A 19229-nucleotide genomic window follows, 5' to 3' on the forward strand; every position below is an offset into this window, starting at 1 on the left:
TTAAAATAATTGTCATTATATTGTTTCCATTTGTGAACAAGTGTGCGTCTGTGTGTGTGCGCGCACAAGGTTAAAAATGAACCCTGTGCAGAGCCAGGCCTAGTACAGAGAGAAAGTCCTGCCTCAAAGTGCCTAGAGGCCCGAGTCTGTCACTTGCCTCAATCAGCACACCGTATTTTGGCAATTTCTGTCACTCCAAGCCTGAGGGCGTGAGGCCTGGAGCCATATCCAATCAGCGCGCTGGACTGAGAACCGTCCAATCAGGGGCGCAGCCGGGGAGGAGGGGCGGCATCCGGGATCTAGTGCGGCCTTGGCCTCTTGCTTCAGCCAGAGCTGGGTTAGGGCTTCGCCGTCCTGCTTCCACCCGTCAGGGAGGCTTCGGTGATTCTGCCACAGCCTCAGCCTCCGTCGCTCTGTGACCAGCGGGTATTGGATGATTCTAGCTAAGACTTCGCGACACCCTTGAAGCCCTGAAATGGTGAGTGTGCTGGGCAGGGCGTCCGGAGGCTGGGGGGGCCTCATCGGCAGCGGCGGCAAATGGCGGCGGCGGGACCGAGTCTGTGAACGGAGTCCCCGCTGCCCCCGCTCAGCCCTCGGTCTTCAGTCCCCTCCGGTGAGGGACCCGCGCTCCTGTCGGTCCCCGCACGGCGGCTCTGCCCAGCCTGCAGCCCTCCTCGTTCAGCTCTGCGCCCGCAGCCCCGCACCTTCCCCGGGCTGTGGGGTGAGGAGCTCACCGGAAGACGCCGGCGCGGCGTGCGCGGGCACGTGTGGGAGGAGCTGTGGTCCGGGGTCCTGTCCCTTCTTTACCCTTTTCAGAATGAGATGGAGGCCCCGTCAAAACATAGAGTTCATGTGAGGAAAAGGGGACTCATTAGTGGGACAGTGCCGGCCATGGCTCGTGGTTTGGGGGCTGCCAGCGGGTCTTGAAGGAAAGGCTTTTGTGAGGTGTGTGAGGAAGGGAAGCCATTCACCCTCCCGCCCCAACTTTCCCACCAGTCCCCTTGCCCTGAGCGCCTCCTCCGCGTGGCTGTTCCTGAGCGGCATCTTTTAGAATACGCTGGTGTCGTGCGCACAGCGCTTCGCTGGGTTCTGTGAGTGGTTCTGCCACATTATGGAACTTGAGGAGGGTGTGGGCGCCCCTGGTTTGTTGCAGACGTTCAGAAATGAAGACGGGTGTCCAGAGGCAGGGACTGGCGTCTGCAGGGGGGCAGTTGCGGGAAGAGCGCGGAGCTTGTGGGTCTGCGCTGACTCTGGGTGGGGTCGTTAGTGAGTTGCTGGACAGCCCGTTGGGGTTGGAGCATTGACGGGTGTTGAGGAAACTCCTTAGGTTTTCTGTCAGAAGAAAGACATGGCTGAGCCTGGCCTGGAGGGAGTCGCCTGGTGTCTGCGGGAGGCGCACATGCGCGGTCCTGCTGGGCACTGTCCTGTTCCTCCAGGTCTCCTCGGGAGGAGAGAGGGGATTGAGAACTTGGAGGAAAGGAGTTCTGAGAAATATCCCGTCCCCGCACCCTGCTGCCTGCTGCCACCCAATGCTAACCCACTCCTGAGCATGCCCACCGGGCATTCGCATGGCCACACTCCTCCCAGGATAGGGTTCTACCCTGAGAAATTGTGCCCATTGGCAGCTTTGCTCCTATAGGTTTCTCCTGAGAACACACAAAGTGCCCAGAAGACTCCTAGCTCATGTTAACCCCAAATCTGTAGCAGGAATCGGTTTTCTTCACCACCCAGTCTTCTAGACCACCTGATCCTAATCCGTTCTGCCCTTATGGACTCAGGAATCAGAGCATAGCCCTGCTTTGGCCTGCACTTGTAACACAAACCAGTGCTTTAGTCAGTCCTGCCTTGCCCCCACCGGAGGCTCTTGATGGCACCTTTCTCTAGAACTCCTGCTCTTTCCTTCCCCACAAATCCGCTTTGCTGTGTACAGTGTGCCCAAGTCCGTCCCTCAGGTGCCTACAAGAATTCGGACGTTAGTAAGTTCAAGACCATGTCTTTAGACCAGGCTGTTGTAGGACCAAATACAAATTATTGCTCTTCTCCCTTTTCTTAAAGCATTTAATTGGAAAACTTTTATATTTAAATATTTTCTGTGCTTCTTTGAAAAACATATAAATCATTTTTATCAGTTAACTAGGTCATTTGTCTTTTTCGACTGAAAATTGTCTGTATCTAGGACCTAGAAACTACTGCCTTGAAATATAAATAGCAAGAATATACACCCTAAGGACACAGTTTTTGTAGGAGAGTAGGGGGCTGCCTTCAGCAGGTACTTGGCGCGACATTTCAAAACTATGTCGTATCAAGAAGATATAGGAAGTTTTTTTGTTGTTGAATGTTACCAATTAGAAAACCCAGATGACCTCCCAAATTACTAGGTGACATAGACTGTATGACAAATGGTGCTGTCATGTCTTGAGAACTAATTATGGTGATGTTCTTTCTGTATTTGCAATCTATTAGTTGATTGCCTGTGGTGCATACCATATTTTGGTATAATTAAATAACAGAACATTTTCTTGCTGTTCTGTTATTGTGGAGAGTATTTTAGGATTGGAGATGGTTTTGCTTTTAGTTATAATTACCACACTGTTCAGAATGACCAGATTTATATACAAGATGCCAACTAGGTTTCACTTGAGAGAAAACCTTTTTTCTAAGGAGTCCAGTCACGATCCACAATTTTGTGGCAAAGTACACAAAGTGCAGCAAAGTGCTCCCCAAAGCTGCAAACAAAATAGTCGCTCTAGCCGGGCGCGGTGGCTCACGCCTGTAATCCCAGCACTTTGGGAGGCTGAGGCGGGCAGATCAGGAGGTCAGGAGATTGAGACCATCCTGGCTAACACCGTGAAACCCTGTCTCTACTAAAAATACAACGAGTTAGCTGGGCATGGTGGCGGGCGCCTGTAGTCTCAGCTACTAAGGAGGCTGAGGCAGGAGAATGGCGTGATCCTGGGAGGCGGAGCTTGCAGTGAGCCGAGGTCACACGACTGCACTCCAGCCTCGGCGACACAGTGAGACACCATCTCAAAAAAGAAAAAAACCAACAAAAAAAGAGTCTATTTAGAATCTACAGTCACTTCTAAAGCAGTTAGACTAGATTTCTACAAAAATAACTTCAGGACAGCAATCAGTTATTCCATTTCCTTCAGTGCTCCTGGCATCTTCAGATTTGATGCTGGTTCAGACATCATGGGGTCCATAAACCCAACCAGGATCACATAAGTGCATTAATTAAACCAGAGAACGTCAATTCTCTCTCTTCTCCCCTTGCCCAAATGCCCACAAATGTGCATAGCTTACCAGCCTTCCAAGACCTAAATGTGCAGTTCCAAATTCTGAATTTATGTCCTGGGATTTGAGAGAAGAATGGCACTTTTGTCTGAGAGATAACAAGTTCTTTTAATTATCAGACCCAGAGACTTGTTAAAATGAGACCTCAGTCCTACTCTTCCCCTCTTTGAACTATTTGTTTTCTGAAATTCCTTGGTATTGCCACCAGTGGCTATAAATTAACCTAATAATACCACAGTGGACACTATAACCCACACTCTATGACTTAACAATATATATAGCCAGCCACTAACCAATGTTACTTCTATAAACCAATAGGAAGGTCTGACAACTTTGTATCAGTCCCCTCTCTGCTTTCTTTTTTGCCTTTAAAAATACACTTGTAACTGCTTCTAATTGGAGTATGTATATTCAAGGCAGCTTTATACTGCAAGGTGGTAATCTTCAAGTTTGGCCCAAATAAATTCTCTACTTATGTTTACCCCAGCTTTTTCCTTTCAGGTCAAAATATTCTTCAGAATGTATTGAAGGAGCCTCCGTGAAAGGCTGTCTCTGGTTTTACTCTGTTTGCTGTAATCCCCAAGAATGCAGAGGCACATTGATCCCACCTAGAATCTGCACATAAAAGCTGGCTTCTGCCTAAGATTCACAAGATACGGCCAGACTTCAGGTTGAAGACATACAGAAAACTCACAGAAGTTACTTTCTGCATCATGAGAGGTCAACATAGACATCTTAAACCCCACTTTCAGCATGGAGCCCTTTGAGTTTTCCAGGTCTTGTCTAGTAGTCACCTGGTACAACTATGTGAGAGGCTTCTGGTGTGAACAGAATCCTGTGGCAAAATCTGTAAGTGTAAACAAGCACCTTAGCAGTGGGAGGTCAGGGCCACAAAATATCCAGAGCCATAATCACAACCATAATCACTAGTATGCCATCTTGTATACTGGGGTACTGGAGTACTTTCATCTTTCCTCTTGTCTCAGAGTTAGCTGATCAGGGACAGTGCATATCACATCTAGATCCAGAATCTGCAGCTCTGCCAGGGCAGTTCCGTTTTCTGTTTGCACTCCACAAAGTCAGCCTAAGTCTCTCCTGTCTAGATCACTATGGGGGCTTTAGCCCAGGGTCACTGAGGACACTCTCACCAGTATCAGTGAGTTATTTGAGATATTTGAGGATGTTCTGTGCAGACTGGGGTCAGTCTGACAACAAGGTCTAATTCTGGTTCCATTTCAGAGAAAGAGAAATGACTTATCCAGGGTTTGTTCCTCCCCTCACAGAAAGAATCTTCTTGGTTCATAACAGAGAAGAGTTGTTCCAGTTTTTTTGGTTCCTTGATGAAAATGAGGCAATCTGGAGACTCAAACTGATCAAAAAGTAATTGCTTCTATTTCGTATGATCATTAGAAAAAGAGATGAACCAGTCATGGTCCCTACCATCAAGTAACTTGCAGTCTGGAGCACAAAGACGGAAACTGTACAGGAGACTTAAGCTTCATTTGGGTTACTTCCCTTTTATTGTTCTGTGAGTTTTGATGCCTCCACCTGAAGGGCTATTCATGGACTGAAGAGAATTTGTTGTTGTTGTTATTATTGGTATTGTTTTTAGCTTGCTAATAATAAGTATTTGGCTTCTAATATAATTGGTCTAGAAAAAAATAAGGATTTTGGTTAAGTTCCTTCTTCTTGTATGTTGTAGTATAGACAGGGAAGTGGTGAAAGCAGATTAAAATTTCACAAGCTCTGGGAATAAAATTTCTCTTGGGCAGGCTTAGAAAAAACAAAACTGAAAATACTTAGTGGCCTAGAGAGCAGAAGCCTAGGGCCCACCTTCTATCCCAACCCTGCCCGGATCCACCCTCTGCTGAATCTTGTCCAGATCTGACCCCACATTGAAATCTCTAAGAGAACTGCTTAGAGGAGATCAGAATTTGGGGTGGCTACTCCTGCTGCCTCTGCAGAGCTGGTGCTCCCAATTTCCTGAAACCCAAAAGCAGATAAATAGAGAAAAGCAATATACTTCTGTGCCTTAATTTCTTTTTTATAAAATTAAAACCAGTGTTTCCAGAGACATCTTATCTAGCAATCTGTTCTCCAGCCCTATAGTTTTAGTTTTGTTGTTTTTTTTTCCACAATTCTCAAAGTAAATACAAATACAAAAATAAAAAATTCCTCTGAATCGCACTTAACACTTCCTTTCTGTTTCTCTCCCATCTGTCTATATTGAACTATTCTATACATTTCTAAAAAAATCAATCATAGGAAAACAAAAAGAAATAGAAATGCCGGGCCCTGCATTTAAATCCTAGGAATTATGGGACACTTAGTACCCACCTCCCAGGATGTTATGAGAATTAACACACATAATGTGAGCTTTCCAGCACAGTGCTCTGTGACATACTCCTGCACACATAGTACATGCTCCGTAAAGATCACATTAATGCATGTGCACATGTTTTCAAATGCAGACTTAGACATTGCCACCATCTCCAGCCTCTATAACCGTTGAAGGGCTTGCAGAGAATGCCCTGTTTCAGGAGATAACTAGTGGTCTTGTCTTCAGATGAAAAGTATTTGTGTTGGGGTAAGGGACCCTGTGTGCTGTGCCTGCTTTCTCTAGCTGAGCGGTACTATAATGGATCTAGGGGGAGGAGTATCAGCATTAACAGGAGACTTCTATAAGAATCTATATAATTCATGGACCGTTTTCAAACCTGCAGAATTTTGTTACTTACAGTAAGGCCTAGAATAGCAAATAATTTATACGCACATTGAAGTTTGAAAGCCTGTGCTTAGCTAAGTGACTCTCAGCCCAGTCTTCTAATAGGATCACATGGACTGTTTGAAGAGAAACAGTCACTTGTTTCCTCCCCACAGATCCTGTCTATTCTGGATGGAAACATTCCTGGATGGAAACATTCCTGTTTTTTAAATTAAAACATGATTTGCCGGGGTCAAGCATGAAGGCTTCCAGACACTTTAATGAGGGGTGAGTACACCCTTTGTTCCAGGAGGTCACAGGACCTACTCTGCTTGGTTTTCATAAGGGCAGGTCAGTGTAGCCCGTATTTCCACGGTAGCAACAGAAATTGCTGGCATGCTGTAGAAAATCAAGTACAGCTTTCTCTTCAAAGGGACTTTCCTCCCAGTCTAATTGAGAATAAATAGTAACCTCTTTTAGAAGCAAAATTTACTCAAATACTTGTGCTAATATTCTTAAATATCTGCTAACCATAATAAAGAAATCAACGTACTTTATATTCTTAGCTCCCACATTTTAGCCTAAGATATTTGCCCTGCCATACCTAAGCAGGTCCAAGCAAGCATGAGTTTATAGCCCCTTCCTCTTCCTTATTTGGAGGTGTTTTTGGCCTTCCTCAGCATTCCACAAGTTACTTCCTCTTTTCCTTTATTCTCCTCTGCCTTCCCCTCTTTTGGAAAGTTCTAAATTGCTAGCCAGTCGGGACAAGGACAAAATGTAAGGTCCTGTTCCAGCCAATGGAAACTGGACACAGCCATAGGGTGGATGCATCAGGTTATAAATAACCCTGCCTCCTTTTTTCGAGTGTGCGCTTAAGGCAAGACTGCTAGTGAGCAGCACCCTATCTACAGAAAGTAAATTAACCTTGCTAAGAGATCCTTTGTCCCAGTGTTGTTTTTTGGTGACACCGAATACCCATTCCTGACAAATGCCATCCTTTTTCCTCAGAGTTATGGAACACTTTAGAGAACATTACTGTTTTGAGAGTTATTTTATCAGATGAATACAGTCAGTCCCATTAAGTCAGAACTAGCTCATATAACTCATTTCTCCTATAGTCAATTTAAGAACTCTGTCCTTTGATACGTGTTTTCAGGAACTCTTAACATTCAGGGATATGGTCATAAAATTCTCCCCAGAAGAGTGGAAATGTCTGGACCCTGCCCAGCAGAATTTATATACAGATGTGATGTTGAAGAACTACAGAAACCTGATTCCCTGGATGAGGATAACTTTAATACATAATTGCTCACGCTCCCTCAGAGTTTTATTTTTTTCCTTTTTACGTCTCTTGGGAGCTTCTGCTTTGCGTGAATTAATTTGTTTCTTCATGAAAAAATTGGGAATTTTCTGGTGTAAAAAATAAAATCTTTAAGATGTTTCATCTTTACCTAAACCTTCTCTTGAGCTAATTTTGTGTCCTTCACTCTAGATTAGTGCTAATTCTAGAAATTCAGTTTTATTAAATACTGTTTTCCACATCTTTTTTTTTTTTTTTTTTTTTTTGAGACGGAGTCTCGCTGTGTCGCCCAGGCTGGAGTGCAGTGGCCGGATCTCAGCTCACTGCAAGCTCTGCCTCCCGGGTTTTTACGCCATTCTCCTGCCTCAGCCTCCCGAGTAGCCGGGACTACAGGCGCCCGCCACCTCGCCCGGCTAGTTTTTTGTATTTTTTAGTAGAGACGGGGTTTCACCGTGTTAGCCAGGATGGTCTCGAACTCCTGACCTCGTGATCCGCCCGTCTCGGCCTCCCAAAGTGCTGGGATTACAGGCTTGAGCCACCGCGCCCGGCCCTGTTTTCCACATCTTAAAATCCAATTTGCATCACTTATATTTGATTCAGTAGTACTGGGTAGTGGAACTTAGAACCCACAGATTTAAAATACTTAAATATTCTGAAGATTCTTTAAGGAAACAATTTTTGGATTAGTTTTTTAGAATCTTCCATAATTTATTTTTTCTGCTTAGCATAGTACTAGGTTGGTAATTGGAGAATCCCCAGCAATAGTCATGTTAATTTTTTTTTTTTTTTAATAAAACAGGTGTTGCTCTCTTTAACTCAGACCTGGTCACCTGTCTGGAACAAAGGAAAGAGCCCTTTAATGGGAAGACTCATGAGACAGTAGCCAAAGCCCCAGGTGGGTGAGAGTGAATGAAGGAGATGACACAGGCAAGGGGACCAAAGGTGAAGAAGGAAGCCAGGCCTTAAAATGTAGTTTGAGAAGTTCTTCTCCAATCAAAATAATTTCTGACAAGGCTGCATTTTCTTCTCATGTTCACAAATAGGGGCATCTTCGGTCCCATGCTGTTAAATCTTCTAAGAATTCTCTTTTTAGTGATCTCCTTTCAAGATTACATGGAGAGACAGTGTCCACTTTATCACTTATAAGGGCTGCACGATCTGACTGCTGTTCCATTGCTTTTGCAGACATAGGAATATTTGTGTTATTGAGGAGCCCTATGTTAATTTATTTTTTTCAGACATTGTTTTAGCATCATGTCTAAAATAACATATTTTTTTTCAAATATTGATTTTGTTTCATGCCTAAATGTGTAAGGCAAGTAGTGGACATATTGGGATTTGGTTCAGAAATCCCAGGAACACCAGGGACAGATGTTGCAGATTTTCTGCTTACTGATTTTTATTCCTATTATAAATGTAATTCTACAAAAATTCTTTCCTAGCAATTTTTTCAGAACAATAAGCATTTTCCTTAAATATGAAAAATGTCATGTTGATTGTACTTTAAAATGTTATTGTTTTAGTATAAACTAAGATTTGTAATTTAAACTCTGTATGTGTAAATTTTCAAGTTATAATATAGTTTAAAGCATGGGTTTCCAACCTTTTGGCTTCCCTGGGCCACATTAGAAGCAGAATTGTCTTGGGTCACACATAAAATACATTAACACTAATGATACCTGATGAGCTTTACAAAAAAAAAAGTTCGTGAATAATTTTTATGATATCTACCACAACAGATAAGCAAAATGTTCTTACATTCATAGGGTTGGACACCACTTGATTAAAGTACCTACTCACCTTCTAGATTTCTTAAATGTACTGTCATAAACCAGCTTAGAACATTGTTAAGTATATATTATTCTTTAATAACTATTATCTTACAATTTTAGTAAGAAGCCTACTGGGATTCTGTTATTGAGATCTATCTATATATAAAAATGTGGGTCTCACACATATGCACATCTATATAAGTTATAGATGTGTATTGTAAATTCTCACTTAACATTGTTGATAGGTTCATGGAAACTGTAAATGAAGCAACATATTGTTTAAAAAAACTAATTTTGGCTGGGCATGGTGGCTAACACCTGTAATCCCAGCACTTTGGGAGGCTGAGGTGGGCAAATCACAAGGTCAGGAGTTCAGGATCAGCCTGGCCAACATGGTGAAACCCCATCTCTACTAAAAATACAAAAAATCAGCTGGGCGTAGTGGCATGCACTAGTAATCCTAGCTACTCAGGAGGCTGAGGCAGGAGAATCACTTGAACCCAGGAGGTGGAATTACCATAGTTTACTTGATAGAAACAAGGGTTATGTTTGAATGGCATATGACAACATTGTTTTATTTAACGATGCAGTTTTCAAGAACCTATTTTGAACATTAAGTGAGGACTTACTGTACATCTGTGTTTGTGTGACATGGATTTTTCTGATACATAAAAATGGTATAACTATATATTTAATGTGTAGAATATAATGATTTGATATGCATGTACATTGTGAAACAAAATACAGTCAAGTTGATGAACATATCTATTACCTCAAATTTTTTTTGTAGTAAGAACACTTAAGATCTACTGTTGTATGGCCGGGCGCGGTGGCTCACGCCTGTAATCCCAGCACTTTGGGAGGCCGAGACGGGCGGATCACAAGGTCAGGAGATCGCGACCATCCTGGCTAACACGGTGAAACCCCGTCTCTACTAAAAAATACAACAAAAACTAGCCGGGCGTGGTGGCGGGCGCCTGTAGTCCCAGCTACTCGGGAGGCTGAGGCAGGAGAATGGCGTAAACCCGGGAGGCGGAGCTTGCAGTGAGCTGAGATCCAGCCACTGCACCCCAGCCTGGGCGACAGAGCAAGACTCCGTCTCAAAAAAAAAAAAAAAAAAAAGATCTACTGTTGTAGGCCGGACACAGTGGCTCACGCCTGTAATCCTACTACTTTGGGAGGCTGAGGTGGGTGGATCATGAGGTCAGAAGTTCAAGACCAGCCTGGCCAACATGGCGAAACCTGTCTCTATTAAAAATACAAAAATTAGCCGGGTGTGGTGACATGTACCTGTAATCCTAGCTACTCAGGAGGCTGAGGCAGGAGAATTGCTTGAACCTGGCAGGCAGAGGTTGCAGTGAGCTGAGATCATGCCACTGCACCTCCAGCCAGGGCAACAGAGTGAGACTCCATCTCAGGAAAGAAAAAAAAAAAAAAGCAAATTCTAAGCATACATTACAGTATTACTAACTAAAGACAATGCTATTTGGCTAATCTAATGCTAATTTACATTAGATTTCTCAGACTTACTTAACTTATAACTAAAAATTTATACTCTTTGAACAACATCTCCTCATATTTCCACCCTCAGACACTAACAGCCACCATTCTACACTCTGTTTCCATGAGTTGATTTTTTCGATTTCTCATCTACCTTAAAACAAGCGGTTTCTTTGTCTTTCTGTGTTTGGCTTATTTCATTTAGCATAATGTCCTCCAGGTCTGTCCATGTTGTCAATGGCTAGATTTCCTTCTGTTATGGCTAAATAATATTCTACTCTGTATATACACACACACCATATTTTGGCTATTGTAAACAATACTACAGTGAACATAGGGCTGAAGATATTTCTTCAAGATACAAATTTTATTTCCTTTGGTAGGATGCCCAGAAGTGGTATTGCTGGATTATATGATATTTCTATTTTTATTTTTTACTGGTTTTTATGATGACTTTATTTATTTACATCTCACCAACAGCATACAGATTTCCCTTGTATGTATGTCTTCAGTGGGAAAAAAAGTAACCTTTTGTCTATTTTTGAATGGGTTATTATTGTTTTGCTTTGAATTCTAGAAGTTTTTTATATGTTTTGGTTATTAACGTCTTGTTAGATATATGGCTTGCAAATATTTTCCTGTGTTGTAGTGTTTAAAAATTTTTTTTCTTTGCTGTGCAGAAGCTGTTGGATTTGATGCAGTCCCACTTGTTTGTATTATTTGTTGCTGTGCTTTCGACGTCATATCAAAACAGTTAATGCCAAGACCAATATCAACAAAGGTTTTTTTTTTTTTTTTTTTAATATGTTTTATTCAGGAGTTTTAAGGTTTTATGTCTTACATTTAAGTCTTTCATTTTGAGTTAATTTTGGGGTATGGTGTAAGAAAATATTCTACTTTTATTCTTTCACTGGTGGGTACCCAGTTTTTCTGGCACCATGTATTGACAAGACAGTATTTTCTGCATTGGATATTCTTAGTGGCCTTGTCAAAGATTGGTTGACCTTGTATTCTGGTTTTGTTTCTGGGCCCCCTATTTTGTTCCGTTGGTTTTTGTATTTGTCTTTATGCATATACCATACTCTTGATTATTATAACTTTTAAATAAAATTTGAAGTTAGAGAGTAGGATACCCCAGCATTGTTCTTTCTCAAGATTGCTCAGGTTATTTAAAGTTCTTTAAGGTTACACTTAAATTTTACAATTGTGTTTTCTATTACTGTGAAAAATGCCACTAAAACTTCGATAGGGATCACGTTGAATCTATAGATCATTTTGGGTAATATGATATCTTGACAGTGTTAGTTATCCTAATGGAATATGTTTCCATTTATTTGTGTCTACTTCAATTTCTGTCATCAATCTTATTTTACTTAATGTATAATTTTTTTATTGGTTAAATTTATTTTAATTAAATTTCTTATTTTTATGCTATTGCAAGTGGAAATTGTTTCTTTTTTTGGAAAGTTTGTTGCTACTATATGGAAATGCAAAAAATATTTGTATGTTGGGCCAGGTGCAGTGTCTCATTTCTGTAATCCCTGCCCTTTCAGAGTCCAAGGCAGGTGGATCACTTGAGGACAGGAGTTTGAGATGAGTCTGGACAACATAGTGAGACCTGTCTCAAAAAAAAAACAAAAAACAAAAAACAAAAAAAACACAAGTATTTGTATGTTGATTATGTATCTTGATACGTTAATGAATGCGTTTATTAGTTCAAACAGTTTTTGTTATTTTACTCTAGGGTTTTATAGATATATATGCATGATCATATTATCTACAAACAGTAACATTTTTACTACTTTTTCAAGCTGGAGAGCTTTGCTCTCCTTTTCCTTGCCCAATTGTTTTGAAAGAAACTTCCAGTAATATGTTAAGGAAGCTGTGGCCCTGGAGGCAGGCCTGCAGATCTTGGCCTCAGCTGTGGTCTCTGAAGCAGCCCTGTGCCTGTACATTTGAAGAATCTAACAAGGATTACAGTTTCTATAAACTATTTTTGACAGGTAAAGATTGTCATGCATGTCCGTGTGAATAGAGTCCAACAGGCTTTGTGTGAGCAACAAGTCTGTTTATTTCACCTGGGTATGGGTGGGCTGAGTCCAAAAAAGGAGTCAGCAAAGGGTGGTGGGATTATCATTAGTTCTTATGAGTTTGGGATAGGCATACAAACTACCTTCTTAAAGGTGGCGGGGTGGCGGGGGTTGTGGGGGAGAATATTACAAAGTACCTTCTTAAGGGCAGAGGAGAATATATGTATCAGGGTGGGGGCAGGAACAAATCACAATGGTGGAATGTCATCAGTTAAGGCTATTTTCACTTTTTTTGTGGATCTTCAGTTGCTTCAGGCCATCTGGATGTATACATGCAGGTTACAGGGGATGTGATGGCTTAGCTTGGGCTCAGAGGCCTGACATTCCTATCTTCTTATATTAATAAGAAAAGCAAAACAAAATAGTGTTGAAGTGTTGGGGCAGCAAAAAATTTTGGGGGTGGTATGGAGAGATAATGGGTGATGTTTCTCAGGGCTGCTTCGAGCGGGATTAGGGGCGGTGTGGGAACCTACAGTGGGAGATACTCAACTGAAGAAAAATTTGGGGGTAAGGGGTGATATTGTGGGGTTGTTAGAAGGAGTATTTGTTGTATAGAATTATTGGTAATGGCCTAGATGCAGTTTTGTATGAATTGAGAAACTAAATGAAAGACACAAGGTCTGAATAAAATAAGGAGAAAAATAGGTATTAAAGGACTAAGAATTGGGAATACCCAGGATGTCCAATTAGAGAGTGTCCAAGGGGTTCAACGTTATTGTTTGTTTGGTTGGCAAGTTTTTGGGCTCTATCCTTGGGTTTTTTTATGTTGTCATATACCAGGCCAGATTGATTTAGGTAAAAACAACACTCTTCATTTAAAAATATACAGAGTCCTCCTTTTCCAGCAGTGAAGAAGAGGCCTCAGTAGTTCTGGGGGACAACTGCAGCTAAAGAGTCAATCAGGGCTTGGAGAACAGATAAAGTTTGTGATATGTCTGTAACGCTAGCAGAGAAGTCATTAGGGAGGCTGCGGAATGTTGTGGCAGTGGTTGAGATGCCTGCTATTCCAGTTCCGAGTGCAATAGTGGAGGCAGAAAGCCCTAGACCCACAAGTAAAGGGATCAGTGGGATGACTCTTTTTTGTCATGTTGGTGTCATGAGAGGGACAGGCACTTGTTCATTCCCGTCTGTAAACTGGATTTTGGGGGTAAGGAGACTAGAGTACATGTGTCCATCCATTTGGCAGGGAGGCACATGTAGGTGGAAGAGCCACATAAAAAGAAGAGACCTTGTGTCAGGCAGAACTGGAAATGTAAAGTGAAAAGGTGAGAGGGTGTCCTGACAGAGTAGTCCTGCACGCCAAATCCTAGAGCTTCAGCAAGGGCAGCAGCCGTTAGAGGTTGTAATGGGGATTGATGGTGCAACTGCATAGAGGGAGGGGTTCGGTTCTCATGGTGTACAAGAAAGCACATAGTATCTACGAGTAGCCTTTCACTACTATTCATGGGGCTGGGTATAAGCCAGCAAGAGGAGGGGCCAGAAGGAGACTGAGACGAGCAGGGGGAGGGTAGCCAAGGATGGAGTGAGATGCAGGGTAGGTGTCTTCCTAAACAATAGTGACTGCCAATGTTTTTGAGTTTGTCAGTAATGATAGAGGGCTTATCAGTCATGTGAAGCTGGAATGCTCCCATGTGTTTGGTAATATGTGTGGCTGGGTTCTGGAGATAAAGAGTAAAGGAACATTTGGACAGTGGAAGGTTGCCTAAACGGATTCCAGCAGGCTGTTGTTGGGAGATGCATAAAGGAGCGGCAACAGGGATAGTTGTTTGTGTGGTTAGGGGTCCAAATATGGGGGGTGTGGAATTGACATAAGGAGAAAAGTGCCGTAAGTAGGTGCGGAGAAGTGTGGCAGCTTGTTGGTGTGAAATGTGTGGGGAGTTCTCACCAAATCTGTCTAGAAAGTAAAGAAGTGCCTCAGGCGGGTAAAGATGAGGGCTATTAAAGGAGGTTCTGGGGTGCAGGTTGACGGGAGAGGTAGCTCAGTCAGCCTGTAGAGCAAGGATGGCTGTGTAAGTGCAGGAAGAAAGGGAAACGCATAGCCAACAATTCTGTGCTAGAGAAGGATTGGAGGCAGTGAGGAGAGAGTGGGTGAGATTGATAGTATGCTGGAGGTAACTAGGGAGAGGTAGAGAGTGGCATAAGAATGTAACAGTGAGTATAAAAGTAAAGAATATAACTTCATCAGGGTGGAAGTATTGGAGGGTGCCCTGCCACCAAGGATCATCTGTCCACTCCAAGAGGGAGTCAAGAGTGACAGTTTGGGGATAGCACCAGGAGATATCAGCTGTGATGGCTTGGAGAAACAATATAAACCGGCATTGTAAACAAAACAAGAGCAGGTAATTTATGAATAGTTGAGAATGGTGAATAGGAGTATGACTAGACAGAATAAAGTAGGGATGACAAGTTTTTGGGGTATAGTCCAAGTAGTGGGGGCGACTGCGTAAAGCCCTGTCACAAAGAGTAGGGTAAGGATTAATAGACCTAATAGAATGAAGGGATGTATTAGGCTCATAAGGGTTATTATGTTCTTCAGAAATGTGAGTGAGTTTAAGGGAAGTAGGGGAGAGTACTTGTGACTTCCAGGAGGAAGAGGAGATACCAGGCTGTCTGTCTGATGGACACAGCTTTATTCTGGAATGGTGAACCCAATGGGGGAGGGTCCTGCAGGTGGACAGCAGTTGGGGTACTATAGATGACTAAGTAGTGTCCGGTCCATCGAGGCTGTAGAGTTTGAGGGGTCAGATTCTTGACAAGAACTGATGGTCCAGCTAGGGTGTCTTTATATGGCGGGGAATCTGGAGTAGGCAAGGGAAGATTAGCAGCCTGGCGAATTTCCTATCTAGCCTGCTGGAGGACTGGAAGATAGTTGCCTAGAGGAATGGTGTCTGGGACAAGGTTGGGGCCGAGTAAGAAAGTGTGTCCATATAAAAGTTCAAATGGACTGTATCCTATAGCATCTCAAGGACAGGCTCTAATTCTGAGAAGGGCAAAAGGTAAAAGTACTGTCCAGTCCTTTTTAAGTTGGAGTCTGAGCTTGGTGAGGTGTGTCTTTAAAAGACCGTTAGTCCGTTCTACCTTTCCTGAAGATTGAGGATGATAAGGGGTATGAAGGTTCCACTGAATACCAAGAGCCTGAGAAAATGCTTGGGTGATTTGACTAGTAAAGGTCAATCTGTTATCAGACTATATAGAGGTGGGAAGGCCAAACTGAGGAATCATGTCTGACAAAAGGGAAGAAATGACCACGGTGGCCTTCTCAGACCCTGTGGGAAAGGCCTCTGCCCATCCAGTGAAAGTGTCTACCCAGACCAAGAAGTATTTTAGTTTCCTGACTCGAGGCATGTGAGTAAAGTCAATTTGCTAGTCCTGGGCGGGGGCAAATCCCTGAGCTTGATGTGTAGGGAAGGGAGGGGACCTGAACAATCCCTGAGGAGTAGTAGAATAGCAGATGGAACACTGAGAAGTGATTTCCTTCCGGATAGATTTCCATGAGGGAAAGGAAATGAGAGGTTCTAAGAGGCGGGCTAGTGGCTTGTAACCTACATGGAAGAGGTTATGAAATGACGATAGAATAGAATGGGCCTTTGAGGCTGGAAGGAGATATTTTCCTTGGTCCAAGAACCATTTGCATTCTGTGGGAAGAGATTGATAGGTGGAAGTTTTCAGTGGAAGTTTTCAGTGGGGAAGAGATTGATAGGTGGAAGTTTTCAGTGGAAGTTTTCAGTGGGGAAGAGATTGATAGGTGGAAGTTTTCAGTGGGGGGGTAAGTTTCAGTGGGAGTGACCCATGAGGAGAAAAACTGGTCGTGAGGGACAGAAGTTGGAATGCTAGCTGCTTTTTTAGCTACCTTATCAGCATAAACGTTGCCCTGAGTAATGGGATCTGATGCCTTTTGATGTCCCTTGCAGTGAATGACTCCAGCTTCCTTTGGAAGTAAAGCGGCTTTGAGAAGAGTTTTTATTAAAGAGGCATTAATGATGGAGGGCCCCTGCTTAGTGAGGAAACCTTTTTCAGCCCATATAACAGCATGGTGGTGCAGGATATGGAAGGCATATTTAGAGTCAGTATAAATATTGATGTGTAATTCCTTGGCAAGAGGGAGGGCTCGAGTTAAGGTGATGAGTTTGACTTGCTGAGAGGTACTGGAGGTGGGCAGAGTGGTAGCCTCAATGATAGATGTGGAGGATGCTATAGCATAGCCTGCCTTTGCTGGTGAGTGGCGGTTAGGCCTGGTGGAACTGCCATCAATAAACCAAGTGTGATCAGGGTGAGGAACAGGAGAGAAGGAACTATGGGGAAATGGAGTGAATGTCAGGTGGATCAGAGAGATACAGTCATGGGGGTCAGGTGTGGTATCTGGAATAGTGTGGGAGGCCGGATTGAAGTCTGGGCCAGGAACAATGGTAATTGTGGGAGACTTAACAAAGACTGAGTATAGCTGAAGGAGCTGGGGAGCAGAAAGTGTATGCGTCAAGTATGAGGAGGAAAATAGATTTTGGAAGTTATGGGGGCTGGGCGCGGTGGCTCAAGCCTGTAATCCCAGCACTTTGGGAGGCCGAGACGGGTGGATCACGAAGTCAGGAGATTGAGACCATCCTGGCTAACCCGGTGAAACCCCGTCTCTACTAAAAAATACAAAAAAAACTAGCCGGGCGAGGTGGCGGGCGCCTGTAGTTCCAGCTACTCAGGAGGCTGAGGCAGGAGAATGGTGTAAACCCGGGAGGCGGAGCTTGCAGTGAGCTGAGATCCGGCCACTGCACTCCAGCCTGGGTGACAGAGCAAGACTCCATCTCAAAAAAAAAAAAAAAAAAAAGAAAGTTATGGGAACTGTAGAGAGTAAGTGGAGCATACCTTGTGATTTTGAGGGCCCCTAAGAGTATTAAAGCAGCGGCAGCCACTGTACGCAGACATGAAGGCTAGTCTGAAACAGTAAGGTCAAGTTGTTTGGACAGAAAGGCTACAGGGCATGTTCCCGGCTCTTGTGTAAGAATTCCAACCACACAGCCCTGCAGTTTGGCTGTGTGTAATGAAAAAGGTTGGGGTGAGTTAGGGAGAACTATGTGGGAGCAGCTTTTAGGGCTGTTTTTTAAGGAATGGAATTGGGAGTGGGGAAAGGATTTAGGATTTGTGGGGTCAGCTAGGTTTATCTAGAACAGAATAATAGATTGTAGAGGGAGGTATTGAGGATAGGAGAGCATATGGGTTTGGCACCACGGGGTGGATAGGCAAGACAATTTGGTTGATAAGGCGCAGATCTTGAACTAACCTGTAAGACTTGTCTGGTTTTTGGATAGGTAAAATTAGAGAATTGTAAAGAGAGTTTATAGGCTTTAAAAGGCCAAGCTGTAACAGGCAAGTGGTAACAGGCTTTAATCCTTTTAAAGCGTGCTGTGGGATGGGACATTGGTGTTGAGCAGGGTAAGGGTGATTAGGTTTTAATGGGATGGTAACGGGCATTTGATTGGTTGCCAGGGAAGGAGTGGAGGTGTCCCATACTTGTGGGTTAAGGTGGGGGGATACGAGAGGAAGACGCGAAGGAGGCTTTGGGTTGGGAAGAAGGGTGGCAATGAGATGTGGCTGTAGTCCAGGAGTAATCAGGGAAGCAGATAATTTGGTTAAAATGTCTCAGCCTAATAAGGGAACTGGGCAGGTAGGGATAACTAAAAAAGAGTGCATAAAAGATTGTCCAAGTTGACACCAGAGTTGGGGAGTTTTAAGGGGTTTGAGGCTTGCCGTCAATACCCACAACAGTTATGGAGGCAAGGGAAACAGGCCCTTGAAAAGAAGGTCATGTGGAGTGGGTAGCCCCTGTATAGATTAGACAGGGGACGGACTTAACCTGCACTGTAAGAGTTATCCAGAGCTCGGCGTCCGTGATGGTCCAGGGGGCTTCCAAGGCGATCAGGCAGTGTCAGTCTTCAGCTGCTAAGCCGAGGAGATCTGGGAAGGAGTTGGCTAAGGAATGTTGGGTTTGGGCTTCAGGGGCGTTAGGAGCAGTGTCGATGTGAGTCAGACCATCCAACCTCCAGTGGGGTCCGCACAGGGCACCGCTTAGGAGGAATCCCGGGCTGCGGGCATTCTGAGACCCAGTGGCCAGGCTTTTGGCATTTGAAGTAAGGTCCACGAAGATGTTTTGAAGGAGCCCCTGGGAGCTGTGGCTTGCATGTTCTGAGGTTCTTGTATACTGAAGACGTGGTTATGGGTTGTCTTACAGCAGAGGCAAGTAGCTGTAACTCAGAAATGCATTGCTGTCTGGCTACCTTCTCTCTTATTATTATACACCTTGAAGGCGAGGTTGATTAATTCCTGTTGTGGGGTTTGAGGGCCAGATTCCAATTTTTGAAGCTTTTTCTAATGTCAGGAGCTGACTGGGTGATAAAATGCATATTAAGAATAAAGCGGCCTTCTGGCCCCTCTGGGTCTAGGGCAGTAAAGCGTCTAAGGGTTGCTGCTAAGCGGGCCATTAACTGGGCTGGGTTTTTATATTTTATGAAAAAGAGCCTAAATGCTAACTGACTTGGGAGAGGTCGGATAAAGAAAAAAGGAGCCTTAACCTTGACTATGCC

The 19229-nt window shown here is 43.5% G+C and overlaps 1 long non-coding RNA gene across 3 annotated transcripts in view; it reads left to right on the top strand.

The window, feature by feature from the left end:
• The first annotated feature begins 312 nt into the window (after positions 1-312).
• Positions 313-19229, top strand: part of LOC102142861 (uncharacterized) — a 68760-nt gene continuing 49843 nt past the window's right edge. Inside the window, exons 1-4 of one of the 3 annotated variants that reach the window (XR_010586696.2) lie at positions 313-478; positions 3796-4143; positions 6175-6286; positions 8098-8193. This is a non-coding gene — a long non-coding RNA (uncharacterized lncRNA). The remainder of the gene's footprint in view (positions 479-3795; positions 4144-6174; positions 6287-8097; positions 8194-19229) is intronic. The other 2 variants (XR_010586695.2, XR_012434532.1) reach the window with 2 other exon arrangements.

Source organism: Macaca fascicularis, chromosome 5 (genome assembly GCF_037993035.2).
Source record: "Macaca fascicularis isolate 582-1 chromosome 5, T2T-MFA8v1.1".
In the NCBI taxonomy this organism is placed as follows: Eukaryota; Metazoa; Chordata; class Mammalia; order Primates; family Cercopithecidae; genus Macaca; species Macaca fascicularis.